Here is a 14,750-nt window from a genome sequence, read left to right on the forward strand (position 1 = left end):
GTTTCGTTCAGGAAACTTTTTCCAGTGCATGTGTTCCAGATGCTGCCCTAGTTTTTCTTCTATTAGTTTGAGTGTATCTAGTTTGAGGTGGAGATCCTTCATCCACTTGGACTTAAGCTTTGTACAGGGTGATAAGCATGGATCGATCTGCATTCTTCTACATGTTTACCTCCAGTTGAACCAGCACCATTTGCTGAAAATGCTATCTTTTTTCCATTGGATGGTTTTGACTCCTTTGTCAAAAATCAGGTGCCCATAGATGTGTGGTTTCATTTCTGGGTCTTCAATTCTGTTCCATTTGTCTATCTGTCTGTCTCTGTACCAATACCATGCAGTTTTTTATTACTATTGTTCTGTGATATTGCTTGAGTTCAGGGATAGTGATTCCCCCTGAAGTCCTTTTATTGTTGAGGATAGTTTTAGCTATCCTGGGTTTTTTGTTATTCCAGATGAATTTGCAAATTGTTCTGTCTAACTCTTTAAAGAATTGGATTGGTATTTTGATGGGGATTGCATTGAATCTGTAGATCGCTTCTGGTAAAATGGCCATTTTTACTATATTAATCATGCCAATCCATGAGCATGGGCAATCTTTCCATCTTCTGAGGTCTTCTTCAATTTCTTCCTTCAGAGTCTTGAAGTTCTTGTTGTATAAATTTTTCTTGCTTGGTTAAAGTCACACCGAGGTACTTTATATTGTTTGGGCCTATTATGAAGGTTGTCATTTCCCTAATTTCTTTCTCGGCTTGTTTCTCTTTTGTGTAGGGGAAGGCTACTGATTTTTTAGTTAATTTTATACCCAGCCACTTTGCTGAAGTTGTTTATCAGCTTTAGTAGTTCTCTGGTGGAACTTTTGGGATCACTTAAATATACTATCATATCATCTGCAAATAGTGATATTTTGACTTCTTCTTACCAATCTGTATCCCCTTGACCTCCTTTTCTTGCTGATTGCTCTGGCTAGAACTTCAAGAACTATGTTGAATAAGTAGGGAGAGAGTGGGCAGCCTTGTTTAGTCCCTGATTTTAGTGGGATTGCTTCAAGTTTCTCTCCATTTAGTTTAATGTTAGCAACTGGTTTGCTGTATAAGGCTTTTACTATGTTTAGGTATGGGCCTTGAATTCCTATTCTTTCCAGGACTTTTGTCATGAATGGGTGTTGAATTTTGTCAAATGCTTTCTCAGCATCTAATGAAATGATCATGTTGTTTTGTTCTCTCAGTTTCTTTATATAATGGATCATATTTATGGTTTTCCATATATTAAACCATCCCTGCATGCCTGGGATGAAGACTACTTGATCATGGTGGATGATTGTTTTGATGTGCTCTTGGATTCGGTTTGCCAGAATTTTATTGAGTATTTTTGCGTCGATATTCATAAGGGAAATTGGTCTGAAGTTCTCTTTCTTTGTCGGGTCTTTGTGTGGTTTAGGTATAAGAGTAATTGTGGCTTCATAGAAGGAATTCGGTAGAGCTCCATCTGTTTCAATTTTGTGAAATATTTGCATAATATTGGTATGATATGAGGTCTTCTATGAAGGACTGATAGAATTCTGCACTAAACCCGTCTGGATCTGGGCTCTTTTTGGTTGGGAGACCTTTAATGACTGCTTCTATTTCCTTAGGAGTTCTGGGGTTGTTTAATTGGTTTATCGATTCCTGATTTAACTCCGGTACCTGGTATCTGTCTAGGAAATTGTCCATTTCCTGCAGATTTTCAAGTTTTGTTGAATATAGGCTTTTACAATAAGATCTGATGATTTTTTGAATTTCCTCTGAATCTGTAGTTATGTCTCCCTTTTCATTTCTGATTTTGTTAATTTGGACACACTCTCTGTGTCCTGCTGTTAGTCTGGCTAAGGGTTTATCTATCTTGTTGATTTTCTCAAAGAACAAACTTTTGGTTCTGTTGATTTTTTCTATGGTCCTTTTTGTTTCTACTTGGGTGATTTCAGCTCTGAGTATGATTATTTCCTGTCGTCTACTCCTGGGTGTATTTGCTTCTTTTTGTTCTAGAGCTTTTATGTGTTCTGTCAAAGCTGCTGACATATGCTCTGTCCTGTTTCTTTCTGCAGGCACTCAGAGCTATGAGTTTTTCTCTTAGCCCAGCTTTCATTTTGTCCCATAAGTTAGGGTATGTTGTACCTTCATTTTCATTAAATTCTAAGAAGTTTTTAATTTCTTTCTTTTTTTCTTCATTGACCAGGTTATCATTGAGTAGAGCATTGTTCAACTTCCACGTATATATGGGCGTTCTTTCCTTATTATTGAAGACCAGCTTTAGGTCGTGGTGGTCTGATAGCACACATGGGATTATGTCTAACTTTCTGTACGTGTTGAGGCCCATTTTTTGACCAATTATATGGTCAATTTTGGAAAAAGTACCATGAGGAGCTTTGAAGAATGTATATCCTTTTGCTTTAGGATAGAATGTTCTATAAATATCTGTTAAGTCCATTTGGTTCATGACTTCTCTTAGTCTGTCTACGTCTCTGTGTAATTTCTGTTTCCATGATGTGTCCATTGATGAGAGTGGGATGTTGAAATCTCCTACTATTATTGTGTGAGGTGCAATGTGAGTTTTGAGCTTTAGTAAGGTTTCTTTTATGTAGGTAGGTACCCTTGTATTTGGGGCATAGATATTTAGGATTGAGAGTTCATCTTGGTGGATTTTTCCTTTGATGATTATGAAGTGTCCTTCCTTATCTTTTTTGATGACTTTTAGTTGAAAATTGATTTTATTTGATATTAGAATGGCTACTCTAGCTTGCTTCTTCTGACCATTTGCCTGGAAAGTTGATTTCCCGGCTTTCACTCTGAGGTAGTGTCTGTCTTTGTCTCTGAGGTGTGTTTCCTGTAGGCAGCAGAAGGCAGGGTCCTCATTGCATGTCCAGTTTGTTAATCTATGTCTTTTTATTGGGGAGTTGAGACCATTGATGTTGAGAGATATTAAGGAATAGTGATTATTGCTTCCTCTTATATTCATATTTGGATGTGAGTTTATGTTTGTGTGCTTTTCTTCTCTTTGTTTTGTTGCCAAGATGATTAATTTCTTGCTTTTTCTAGGGTATAGCTTGCCTCCTTATGTTGGGCTTTACCATTTATCATTCTTTGTAGTGCTGGATTTGTAGAAAGATATTGTGTAAATTTGGTTTTGTCATGGAATATCTTGGTTTCTCCTTCTATGTTAATTGAGAGTTTTGCAGGATACAGTAACCTGGGCTGGCATTTGTGTTCTCTTAGGGTCTTTATGACATCTGTCCAGGATCTTCTGGCTTTCACAGTCTCTGGCGAAAAGTCTGGTTTGATTCTGATAGGTCTGCCTTTATATGTTTCTTGACCTTTTTCCCTTACTGCTTTTAATATTCTTTCTTTATTTTGTGCATTTGCTGTTTTGACTATTATGTATCGGGAGGTGTTTCTTTTCTGGTCCAATATATGTGCAGTTCTGTAGGCTTCTTGTATGCCTATGGGTATCTCTTATTTTATGTTAGGGAAGTTTTCTTCTATGATTTTGTTGAAGATATTTACTAGTTCTTTGAGCTGGGAGTCTTCACTCTCTTTTATACCTGTTTTCCTTAAGTTTGATCTTCTCATTGAGTCCTGGATTTCCTGTATGTTTTGGACCAGTAGCTTTTTCTGCTTTACATTATCTTTGACTGTTGAGTCGATGATTTCTATGGAATCTTCTGCTCCTGAGATTCTCTCTTCTATCTCTTGTATTCTGTTGGTGATGCTTGTATCTGCGTCTCCTTGTCTCTTCCTTTGGTTTTCTATATCCCGGGTTGTTTCCATGTGTTCTTTCTTGATTGCTTCTATTTCCATTTTTAATTCCTTCAATTGTTTGATTGTGTTTTCCTGGAATTCTTTCATGGATTTTTGTCTTTCCTCCCTATAGGCTTCTACTTGTTTATTTATTTTTTCCTGGAATTCTTTCAGGGATTTTTGTGATTCCTCTCTGTAGGCTTCTACTTGTTTATTTATGTTTTCCTGTGTTTCTCTAAGGGAGTTCTTCATGTCTTTCTTGAAGTCCTCCAGCATCATGATCAAATATGATTTTGAAACTAGATCTTGCTTTTTTGGTGTGTTTGGATATTTCGTGTTTGCTTTGGCGGGAGAATTGGGCTATGATGATGCCATGTAGTCATGGTTTCTGTTGCTTGGGTTCCTGTGCTTGCCTCTCGCCAGCAGATTATCTCTAGTGTTACTTTGTTCTGCTTTTTCTGACAGTGGCTAGACTGTCCTATAAGCCTCTGTGTCAGGCGTGCTGTAGACATGTCTTCCTGTTTTCTTTCAGCCAGTTATGGGGACAGAGTGTTCTGCTTTCGGCCATGTAGTTTTTCCTATCTATAGGTCTTCAGCTGTTCCTGTGGGCCTGTTTCTTGAGTTCACCAGGCAGTTCGCTTGCAGCAGAAAAGTTGGTCTTACCTGCAGTCCCGAGGCTCAAGTTTGCTCGTGGGGTGTTGCTTATGAGCTCTCCATGGCGTGGCGGCAATAACCAGGAAGATCTGCGCAGCCCTTCCAGGGAGCTTCCGTGCACTAGGTTTCCAGATGGCATTTGGTGTTTTCCTCTGGAGTCAGAGATGTGTGCCGAGTGTAGACTCTTCTGGTTTCCCAGGCGTGTCTGCCTCTCTGAAGGTTTAGCTCTCCCTCCCACGGGATTTGGGTGCAGAGAACTGTTTATCTGATCGGTCCCTTCAGGTTCCAGCAGTGTCTCAGACTAAGTGGATTTCCTGCTCCTGTGCCTTTATCCAAGGGAACCCAGAGCGAGCCACAGATTTTTATTTAACCTTAATAACTCCTAGAATATATGCCTGCATTCACTCTCCCTGGTGTTACAGACATTTATCACAACTCTCTACTTGGAGTTAGTGGCCAATTTTTCCCTATCTAAGTTCCGAACCATAGTTGACAATCCACAAATGATTCCACCACGTGATTCGGGTAATCTGTGTACTTTGCTTAAAACAAACTTAAACACCTCATATCAATTCTAAAACCAATAAGCAACTTAAAACTCAAGACTTTAACCCAAAATATACCCATCTGTTAAGCTCTCTCTACCCAGACCCACAGAGTTTTCTTTAACCTTCTTAACTTCTATAATACCTGTAATTAAGAAGTAGTGAAAGGTAAAAGTTTTAAAATTGCCCCCCTAGACACAAAGTTTAGAGCAGGAAAAAAAAAACAGGTTAGGCCCCAGAATTGTATGTTCCAAGAAGCGTCTCCTAGGGCTATAGAATGGGTAATTACATTGGCCAGCTCAACAGCTTTCTCCCAGAAACTAGCTGACAATAAATCTTAGAGAACAATCTTGACAAGCAGGAAGCAACTTCTCCTAGGAACTAGAGGACTATGGAGTTAAACAATCTTGAGAAGCAGGAGACAGCTTCTCCTAGGAAACAATCTTGAAAAACAGAGAGTTTTTCCTTGTGATTTTTCACTGTTATTCTACACACTTTCCAATGATGCCATACCTGCCCCCTCGGGTTGTGGTTTCTCCCTTTAAATTCCTCTTCTCCCAGCCTCTCAGGGTCGAACTCCACTGCCCCTGTGTGGGCTATGAGTCTCGACCCCAGTGCACTGGTTGCTATCGTTAAACCTCATGTGATTACAGCAAGGATGGTTTTGTGTGAGTTCTTTAAAAAGCAGCTTTTAATCTCTAACTCTCTGAGCTGCCATTACTTATCACACAGTGGGGGGCAGACAGCCTGTCAGCCCAGGCTACTTCCCTGTTTCTTTGTTAAATTCCTGCCCTTGAGATATCACATGACTTAAGATGGCACCAGCCTCCTCTTACTTGGAAAATAAAAACTCTCTCTCAAGTCTTAAGATTACTAGTGGATTCTTGACCATCACCTTGGTTCGCCATCTGTTGTAAAAATATAAAAATAAAAATCGGTAATGTCTTTTACCTCGCAAGGTACACACCCCAGTGCCCCAAGATATCTGCTAGATATCTTGGTGGAAACACATCCTAGCTGCACACTTTCCTACACTCAAACCCTCACATAAAAGAACACACAACACAATAATCTTTAACCCAATTGGTAAGATATAATTGCCCACTTAAACATACAAACCCCGGTACCATACATCCCTTAGGAACATTGATAATATGACAGGCAACCTTCTATTCTGTGCCTGCCCTTCACCTGTACTTTATGTACAGTGGGGAGGCTCTGGTGAAGTCACCTGATTCCTGAGTATGTGACTAGGGAGCTGTCCTTGGGGTGGTAGAATTAACATCAAAATATACATAACTTCAGGGCAAACCACAACAAATATGCACAATACCTTCTTTTTGGATAACTATACTCTAAACTTCCTTTAGTGGTGTCAAATAAGTGTTCTCATGAATACATAAAGAGATGGAGAGAAATAACTTCTCTGTATATTTAAGAAGAACGGAAAGAGTTAATGTCTGTCTCATTCACTTATCCAAAGTCCAAGCCAGTGTCATATAAACAAATCTTATTGAATTAGCTTGATAAGATAAAAATTCAATTTTTAACTAAATTTTACTTTAATTATTTTAATAATTCAGATTTAGATGGTAAATAATTCAATTGAGAAGTTAAATTTTTTGGTAGTTTTAACTTTAATAACAACTTTTAAATAATGCATCTAGATAGTTGCTCTTCTTGAGATAATTCCTTCATTCAAAAGATTTTATCTTTCTTTCCTCAGCAATGTAATTGTACTTGGAGATATGGAAAACGAGTGATCCTTTCCTGCAAGAAAGATTTCTAGTTGTCAAATTGAGGAAATAAGTTTTCTCATGTAGTGGCACTACTTTCTGACATCAATGAAATAAAGTGGGAGTTTGAGCTTTTGTCAGTTCCAGTGTTGACCTTCAGAATATGTCATTGGCTGATCAATTAGTGCTGGACCCTGCCTCACACTCAATTACTCTTCCTCAATCAATGGTATTTTCACTCAACTTCTTTGAATCTGGAACTGTGGAGGTTTGAATAAGAATGTCCTCCTTGGGATCATATATTTTAAAGTTCAATCATTGGGGAGTAGCATTATCTGAGAAGGATTAGGAGGTATGACCTTGTTGGAGTAGATGTGTCCGCCTTTCCTTAACTATCAGTGGGAGGAAGGTCTGGGCTATATGGTGTGCATCCATGACCAGCACCTATAAGGAGTCGGTAAGCCCCATATCTTAGGCTACACAGGTTGCCCCCACATCTGGCACTCTCACTTAGGTTCCATTATTTCTGCCAGGGTGGAAGTAGTGGTCTGAGATAGATCAGACATGCCTCACAGAGTTCCCAGCTCAGCCATGGCAAGCCACTCTTGCAATTAGGACTGCACCCCAATGGCTAGGAACAATCTTATGCTTTAACACACCATTCTGGGCTCTATACGTGTGTGTTTTGTGAGAGTGGGCAATGGACCCGTGCTAATCCCATTGTAGGGTTACTTCACAGTGGTGAGGTGTGCGCCTGGTATGTGGCACCATAATATTCCCGTCATTGACGCTTCCACCAGGCTGAGTTATAGGCTGTATTTAGGGTGGAGAAGTCGAGGTCAGCAGTGGGCGACCCAAGGGGAGTTTCACACTCTCCAGTTGTCTCAGCCTCCTCACAATGGAGGCGGTGGTAATGGGCCGAGATCTGCTTGGTAGCTGAATGCACCTGGGCCTTGATAAAATCAGTTAACTCTCTAAGCACCCATGGACCAAAGGAGACAAGTAGCAGGGAAGGGACCCAGGATACTGTGTAGAAGAGTGGTGAGAAGGGGAGAGGCATAAAACCAATTTTTATACCATGCTTCTCTCTTTTCTCTTTGTCTGTTTTGGTACCTTTTTCTAACATTTTGTAGGCTGTTTTCTACTAATCCTGTTTTATCAGCATAAAAGCAACATTCCTCCTTGAGGGCTGCACAGAGCCCTCCCTGTTGGAGAAAGAGAAGATCTAATCCACTTTTATTTTGTAGACCAACCTCAGTCAAGGAAGCAACTCAATCTTTAAGATAGGTTATTCCTTGTTGAAGCTCACTAATGTCCATGTCTATGGTGGCACTGAGCTGATGATAACTCTGTTGGGAGGTGATCAGGGAGGCAACCTGGTTCCTGTCCCCACAGCTGACAGGCCTAGGAATACTGCAAGAGTTAAGGTTGTGATGGGTTCTCTCTTTGTACTCGTGGAGGTGCCTCTTTCCAGAAACTGCAGGAACTCAAGTTTGGGCCAGGGAACTTGTGCAACGGTGGTGGAGTTGGCAGACACCACATCTCCGGCACCTTTAAGAATCACCCAGGTATAGTTCAAGATCTGGTGAGGCGATGTAGCAAGGGCAGACGTGATGATGCTTCCAAGGATCCAGATGAAGGGGAACATGGTCAGCATGGTCTGTAATTAAGCATAGTTAGACTTTTCCTCAGGGTTGTCCCTGGGTGGGTGAAAGATCTTAACAAGGTACTTGGGTAGCCAACGGGCACCCCTAGTCTTTGAATGATAAGTGCAGGCTGATCCACGTCCCCAAATGAGGACTGGATCAGGGCCATACCATTGTGATGTTTATGGATCCTTCCATAGGACTGGTGCATAATCATAAGAATTATGGGGCTGCCACAGGTGGTCTGCTGCAGTTTTTCCATCCTTGTCCATGACAAGGTAGTTAAGGACAAAGAGTGCATGATTTATTAAATTTTTGTGATTACCAGGGAGGGGGAATCATTACATCAATATATTTTAATTTACCAAAGGAGGGAATATGGGTGACATCCATTTGCCAGAGCTCTCTGGGAACCAATCCATGGGGGTTGACCCCTAGGTGGGGTCAGGCAGTAGGGCCATGCAGCATTTGCAATTACGGACTATTTGGCCAGCCTCTTCACAGGTGATCTTATATTTAATCCTAAGGGTTTGTGCATTAAGGTGATGTAAGTCATGTGCTTTTTGGGCAAGTGTAAGGGGCGTAGAGAAGGTCCCCTGGGTCAATGCCACATTCTGGGTGAGGCGATCAACGGCATCATTACCATCGGCCAAGGGCCTGGCAATCTGGTATGTGCTCGGATGTACCCCACAAAGAAGGGGCAAGTACACCTCTGAATATACCTTTGTAAGGTGACAAACAGGAGGGCAGCATTGGTGGTAGGCTGAATATAGGGCACTGTTTGTAACAGGGGGATAGAAAAGGCAAGATATGAGCTATCTATATATAGGTTAAAGGGTGTATCCAGCAGCACACAAAATACTGTGAGGATAGCTTAAAGCTCTACCAGCTGAGTGGAATCTAAAGGGGTAGAGAACTGTTGTATTAGACCATCAATGGAAAATGTGGCTTGTCTATTAGAGGAGCCATCTGTAAAGACAAGGTGGACTCCCAACATAGGGTGATCACGTGTGTTACCTTTGGAAAGACCACTGGGAGTGTAATTTTGTGTAAAAACTGTATCAACTTATCTGAGGGGTAAGGATTATCTATCTTACCCTGAAAGACAATGCAGCTAATTGTCCATGTTGACTGAGCCAAGAGACCTGGGAGAGGCTATAGGGTAAGATTAAAGTATCGGGGTCCCTTCCAAAGAGTGTATGGGACTCTTCTCTTCCAAGATGTATGATTTGTGCCACTAGCAAGGGATAGGTGGGAAGGACCCTAGTTGAGGAGGCAGGTAAATGTATCCAGTAAAAGAGGATATTGTTGCCAAAAAACTGCTGTTGGGGAAAAGGGGGTAGGAAGGACATCATTGGAAAATGTTGAGAATACCAATGAAAAATCACAAGGAAGAGCTTCCTGTTTCTCAAGATTGTTTAACTTTAGGGTCCACTAGTTCCTGGGAGAAGCTTCCTGCGTCTCAAGATTGTTCTCTAAGATTTTAATCTAACTTTATGGTCAGTTAGTTCCGGGGAGAGAGTTGTTGAACCCGCTGATGTAATTACCCATTCTATAGTCCTAGGAGAAGCTTCCTGGATCATACAATTCCAGGGCCTAACCAGTTTTTTTTCTTCTACTCTGAACTTTTGTCTAGCCGGGGAGGCAACCTTAAAACTTCTACCTTTCATTCCCCACTTCTTCTAGTGGCTAGTTCTAATCATAGAACTAAATTAAAACATGATATTGCTGATGTAATATCAAAATCTGAACATCACTTACTCTTTCTCTAATGAAGGTAGCTAGCTTATTTAACACACATGGACTTATAATCAGAAACAGAAGCAAAATTAAGAAGGGTCCCATAAGGGAAGATATCAGAGTAGTCATCCAAGGAGATCTACTAAACCAGCTCTCGAACCATCCTTGATGTGCTTCTATGTCTCTCTGTCTTTTGTCTAACCTTTTATTTTAAAGTTTACTCATGGGGTCTTTAATTATTCCTGAATGGTCTACATAGAAGCAACATTCTTCTTTTAGTGTAGCACAGAGACCTCTTCTTTAAGGAATATCAGGTCTAATCTTCTAATATGAAGGAATACCTCTGAGAGGGAGGTTAGGGATTCTTGGAGGTCAGCTAAAAAGTCTTTTTTACTCTTTTTATATCTAAGTCAATGGCAGTTCTGATTTCTCCATAAGCCTTGTGTTGCAGGCAACAGCCTATGTCCTTGTAGCTGCCCTTGCAACACCTAGACTCAGCCTTAAGATAGCCCTAAGTAATTCTCTTTTGTATCTCATTAAGTCTTTAGCATCAGGATTCCAATCTGGACACTATCTGAACCTACACACAAAGGTCACAACTGCCTTTTAGAACTTCTAAACTTATACAGGTTGTGATCCCTGAGGCACAGTCCCAAGAAGTGTTAGGAGTACTAACATATGCAATTTTACATCATTTGCAATAGAAATCAAGCCTATCCCCACACCTATCCCGATGGAACCCAGGGCAAACATGAAATTCTTGTTTCTAAAGCACACTCCTCAAGTGAGCATATAGATTTCCTGTAACAGCTACTAACAAGCATCTCAAGTGGGATGGTGAGAAAACAAGAAGAGAGTCCATAAAATAGAGGTCCACCGAAGAGGGCAAATAGCATTCAGTCACACAGAAACACAACCAAAAGATTAACAGACCAAAAAACAAACAAACAAACAAACAACAAGACAAAAAAAACAAAAGTGCACACAAAAACAAAAAACAAGCAGCAGCCGCAAGATTGTCACAAAACCAAACTGATTCAGATGTTAGCTTCCATGAGCTCACCAAAGACAGATGAAGGGGAGTGGATTCCACATCACTCCTCCTTCCCAACCAGAATCTTCCCATTGTCAAAATCACAAGTAACACAAAACAAAGACCTAAGACACACAGACAAAGACCACTCTGGGAATACAGATGACTGGGAGGACAGGTCTTTTCTCCAATCCAGGAGAATCATCGAATCCTCACTGGCACCCAGACAGGACTCTCCCAGGCATCCCTGGGTTCCCTCACCTCCTGGGACATCTCCCGGGGAAGCACAATCGGTGAGCTCCTGGCATGTCTACCACTCACACTTGTGTTTCTCCTAAGACATGAGCCTCCCTCTCAGTCCAAGATGGGAGCAACTGAAAAACCAGAACTCCAGAACTCGAGAGCAAATACAGACCCAGAGTAGCAAATACAGACCCAGAGTTTAGCTGGCACAAAACACAAAGACACATAGACACAGATGCTATTTCCTCTATTGGAACCGCCTCAGGTCCTTTTTCTTACAATAAGTCATTTAAACACTTTCCAACCTTGTCAAAACTATATGAGCCAATTTCTGATCCATTAATAATAAACCAAGGACAAGTTTCTGACACAAAGACAAAAAAATTTAATGAGATCCTTTTTCTAAGCTCTTACTCCCCTTTCCCTGAAAGAAGCTTTAAGGTGTTTGATAAAGACTGCTTCCTTAGACATTTTTTGCCCATTCTCAAGTAGACAGAAAACTCTTACCTGCTATATCTTTCTCTCATGAGTGGTGAGAGCATGTGGCGATGAATACCAGATCAGCACAGCTACTTTCACTTTATCTGCGTCGGTTTCTGGACAAATACCCGGGGTCCTCAACTTCTTTTTCTGTCCAGTGATCATCCATACATCGAGCCGCACGTTGGGTGCCACTTGCCCCCACCAGCGAGGACTCAGTTATTCGTGGGAGTTGAGGGGGACCCATACCTGCTGAAGAACGGGCGAGAAAGAGGAGCAAGACCAAGCAGTGTCCTTGTCAAGGTCTGTTTATTGAGTGGAATGTACAGCAGTCCAGTCCCGATCCCCAACAGATGTGGCCTTATTGGAGGAAATATATCATTGGGCTAGTCTTTAAGATTTCAAAAACCAAAGCCAGGCCCACTGACTCTTTTTCCTGCTGCCTGATGATTCAGATGTAGTACTTCCAGTTACTTCTCTAGTACCATGTCTGACTATATGCCACCATGCTTCCCCACCCATGACAATAATAGGTGAAACTTTTTAATCTATAAGGAAGCCCCAGTTAAATACTTTCATGTATAAGGATGCCATGGTTATGGTTCTCTTCATAGTAATAGAACACTAACTAAGACAGGAACCATGAACACTCTGATGAATATTTTTGTAGTTCAATGACCTGCTATTAAGAGAGAGGAAAGATTTGCAATATGGCTGTGAATTGGCTCTCTTTCAAGTCGTTTTTACCATCTCCCAAATCTCCATTTGCCATGTTTACTCAAATTGGATTATAGACTTTATTTCATGACCCACTCTATAATTCTGTAATAGAAGCAGAAATTTTTAGCAAGTCAGACAAGCTGATCATTCGCACATTATTTATGGGTTTTCATATTTCAAATATTGTGACTAATTTCATGGTGCATAGAACACAATGTTATTTGTCCTCTGGGACTTACAGACATTGTAGGTTGCAGAAAAAATTAATGCACAAATAGCACACATAACCAAAAAAAGGATATGTGTGTTCAGAGATTATTACTTTGGAGAGAAGAGCAACTGTAATAACCTCAAACTGGGATAGTTTATAACTTGATCCAGGATAACAACAAAGCAAAAGATATGAAGCAAAAGATAGTGAGTAAGGCTGCTAAAGCATTTTTATAGGATGTTCTTATCAGTCTATCCTTTTTTTTTTAACCTCAGTGTCATTCAAGCAAACCCAGATACAGTGTTCAAGAAGGACACTAGAATGATTGAACTTTAGGTCTTTTCTCCCCCTAATCTCTTTGAACAGCAGTTATTACCCTGTGAGTTGTGACCCCTTAGAGGATCACATATCTGCTATCCTGCATATTAGATATTTATATTATAATTCACAATGGTAGCAAAATTACAGCTATAAAATAGCAACAAAATAATTTTATGGTTAGGGGCTACCATACATGAAAAACTGTATTAAAGGTTATGGCATTACAAAGGTTGAGAACCATTGTCTTAGAAGCATATGTCTTGTTTGCTTCACTTTCCAAATCTAAAACATAAAAGTAGTGAAAAATAAAAGTAATTTTGAAATAACAGAATATCTAAACATTATGGGTAATTACAGAAGTTGTCACAATACACAGGATGGGAACACTAGCAATGGAGACAGGAATAAGTAATTTATATTACCTTATAGTAATAGTGGGTGAACATATTTCAAAACCAAGCTACATATCAGAAGCTTAGAGGATAAAAAGCAGGACAAATACTAAAAATTGACACAGATGTCTATCGCACTCAAATTACAGAATATCAAAGAAACAGAGGTTCTTTAGTGGACCTGGACCATGGAAATGGAATCTTTTCTATAAAGGAAAGAGTGCATGAATTAAATAAAACTTCTCATCAGAACTTTACAAAGGAAAACGTGTAGTATAATAAATGTTGGGAAAAAACCCAATCCTCAACCCAGAGCATGTACCTAAGAAATTATCCCTTAAAGTGGGGCATAAATGAAGACTCTCAGACAAATAAACAAAGGAGAAAACTTGTTAGTGCTACATTTTATATGAGAGAAATTTGAGGAGGCAGGAAAGAAGAGGAAATGGATACTAGGTAGAGGGGGACAGTAGAATGTCAGAAATAACTTCTAGTGTTCAACACTCTCGGGTAATAATAGATAGAACCAATTAATTGTATTATTCAAAATAGCTAGTAGAGTATATTTTGAGTGCTCTCAGAATAAAGAAAGGACAATTATTGTAAAAAATGTACATGCAATAGTTACATAAGGCTAGGAAGAATTATGTCCTGCTTATTGGTTTTGTTTGGAAATTAAGTGTGTTATAAGGAAATGTGGTTGTATGTCACACTGACAAATACTGACTGCATTTGGAATTAACTAAAATTAACTAATTAAGTTGATGGAAATCCTGTGAGGAATTTTTTTCAATCAGATAAATGTAAACAAAAAGACTAACCATGGACAGCAACTTCTGGTGGCAACCAGATGAAAGGACATAGTAGGAAGAAACGGCTTTTTGTGTGCTCATCTTCACTTTTCCTGGCAATTTCATCCATACTGTTGACAAGTCATTCCTTCACCAATATTAGGATCAACTTCTTAGGAATTCCAATGTAGACTGAAGGTCAAGAGTTCTCCAGGTATCTTCAATACCTTCAGAGTCAAACTGGGGTATTCCTGGATTACTCAGATTCATGGATTGAATAAATACGAGATATTTGTCTTCTCTAGTGTAAGACAGTCATTTTGGATAAAAGATTGTCTAATAAATTATATATACATGCATATATAACATATATACATATTAAAATATAATATGTAATACTTTACATATAAAACCAAATATAGAAATATATACTGTAAAATAAAACACTAAATATATGATATGTACACACAT

The sequence above is a fragment of the Rattus norvegicus genome, chromosome 18, assembly GCF_036323735.1.
Source record: "Rattus norvegicus strain BN/NHsdMcwi chromosome 18, GRCr8, whole genome shotgun sequence".
NCBI lineage: Eukaryota > Metazoa > Chordata > Mammalia > Rodentia > Muridae > Rattus > Rattus norvegicus.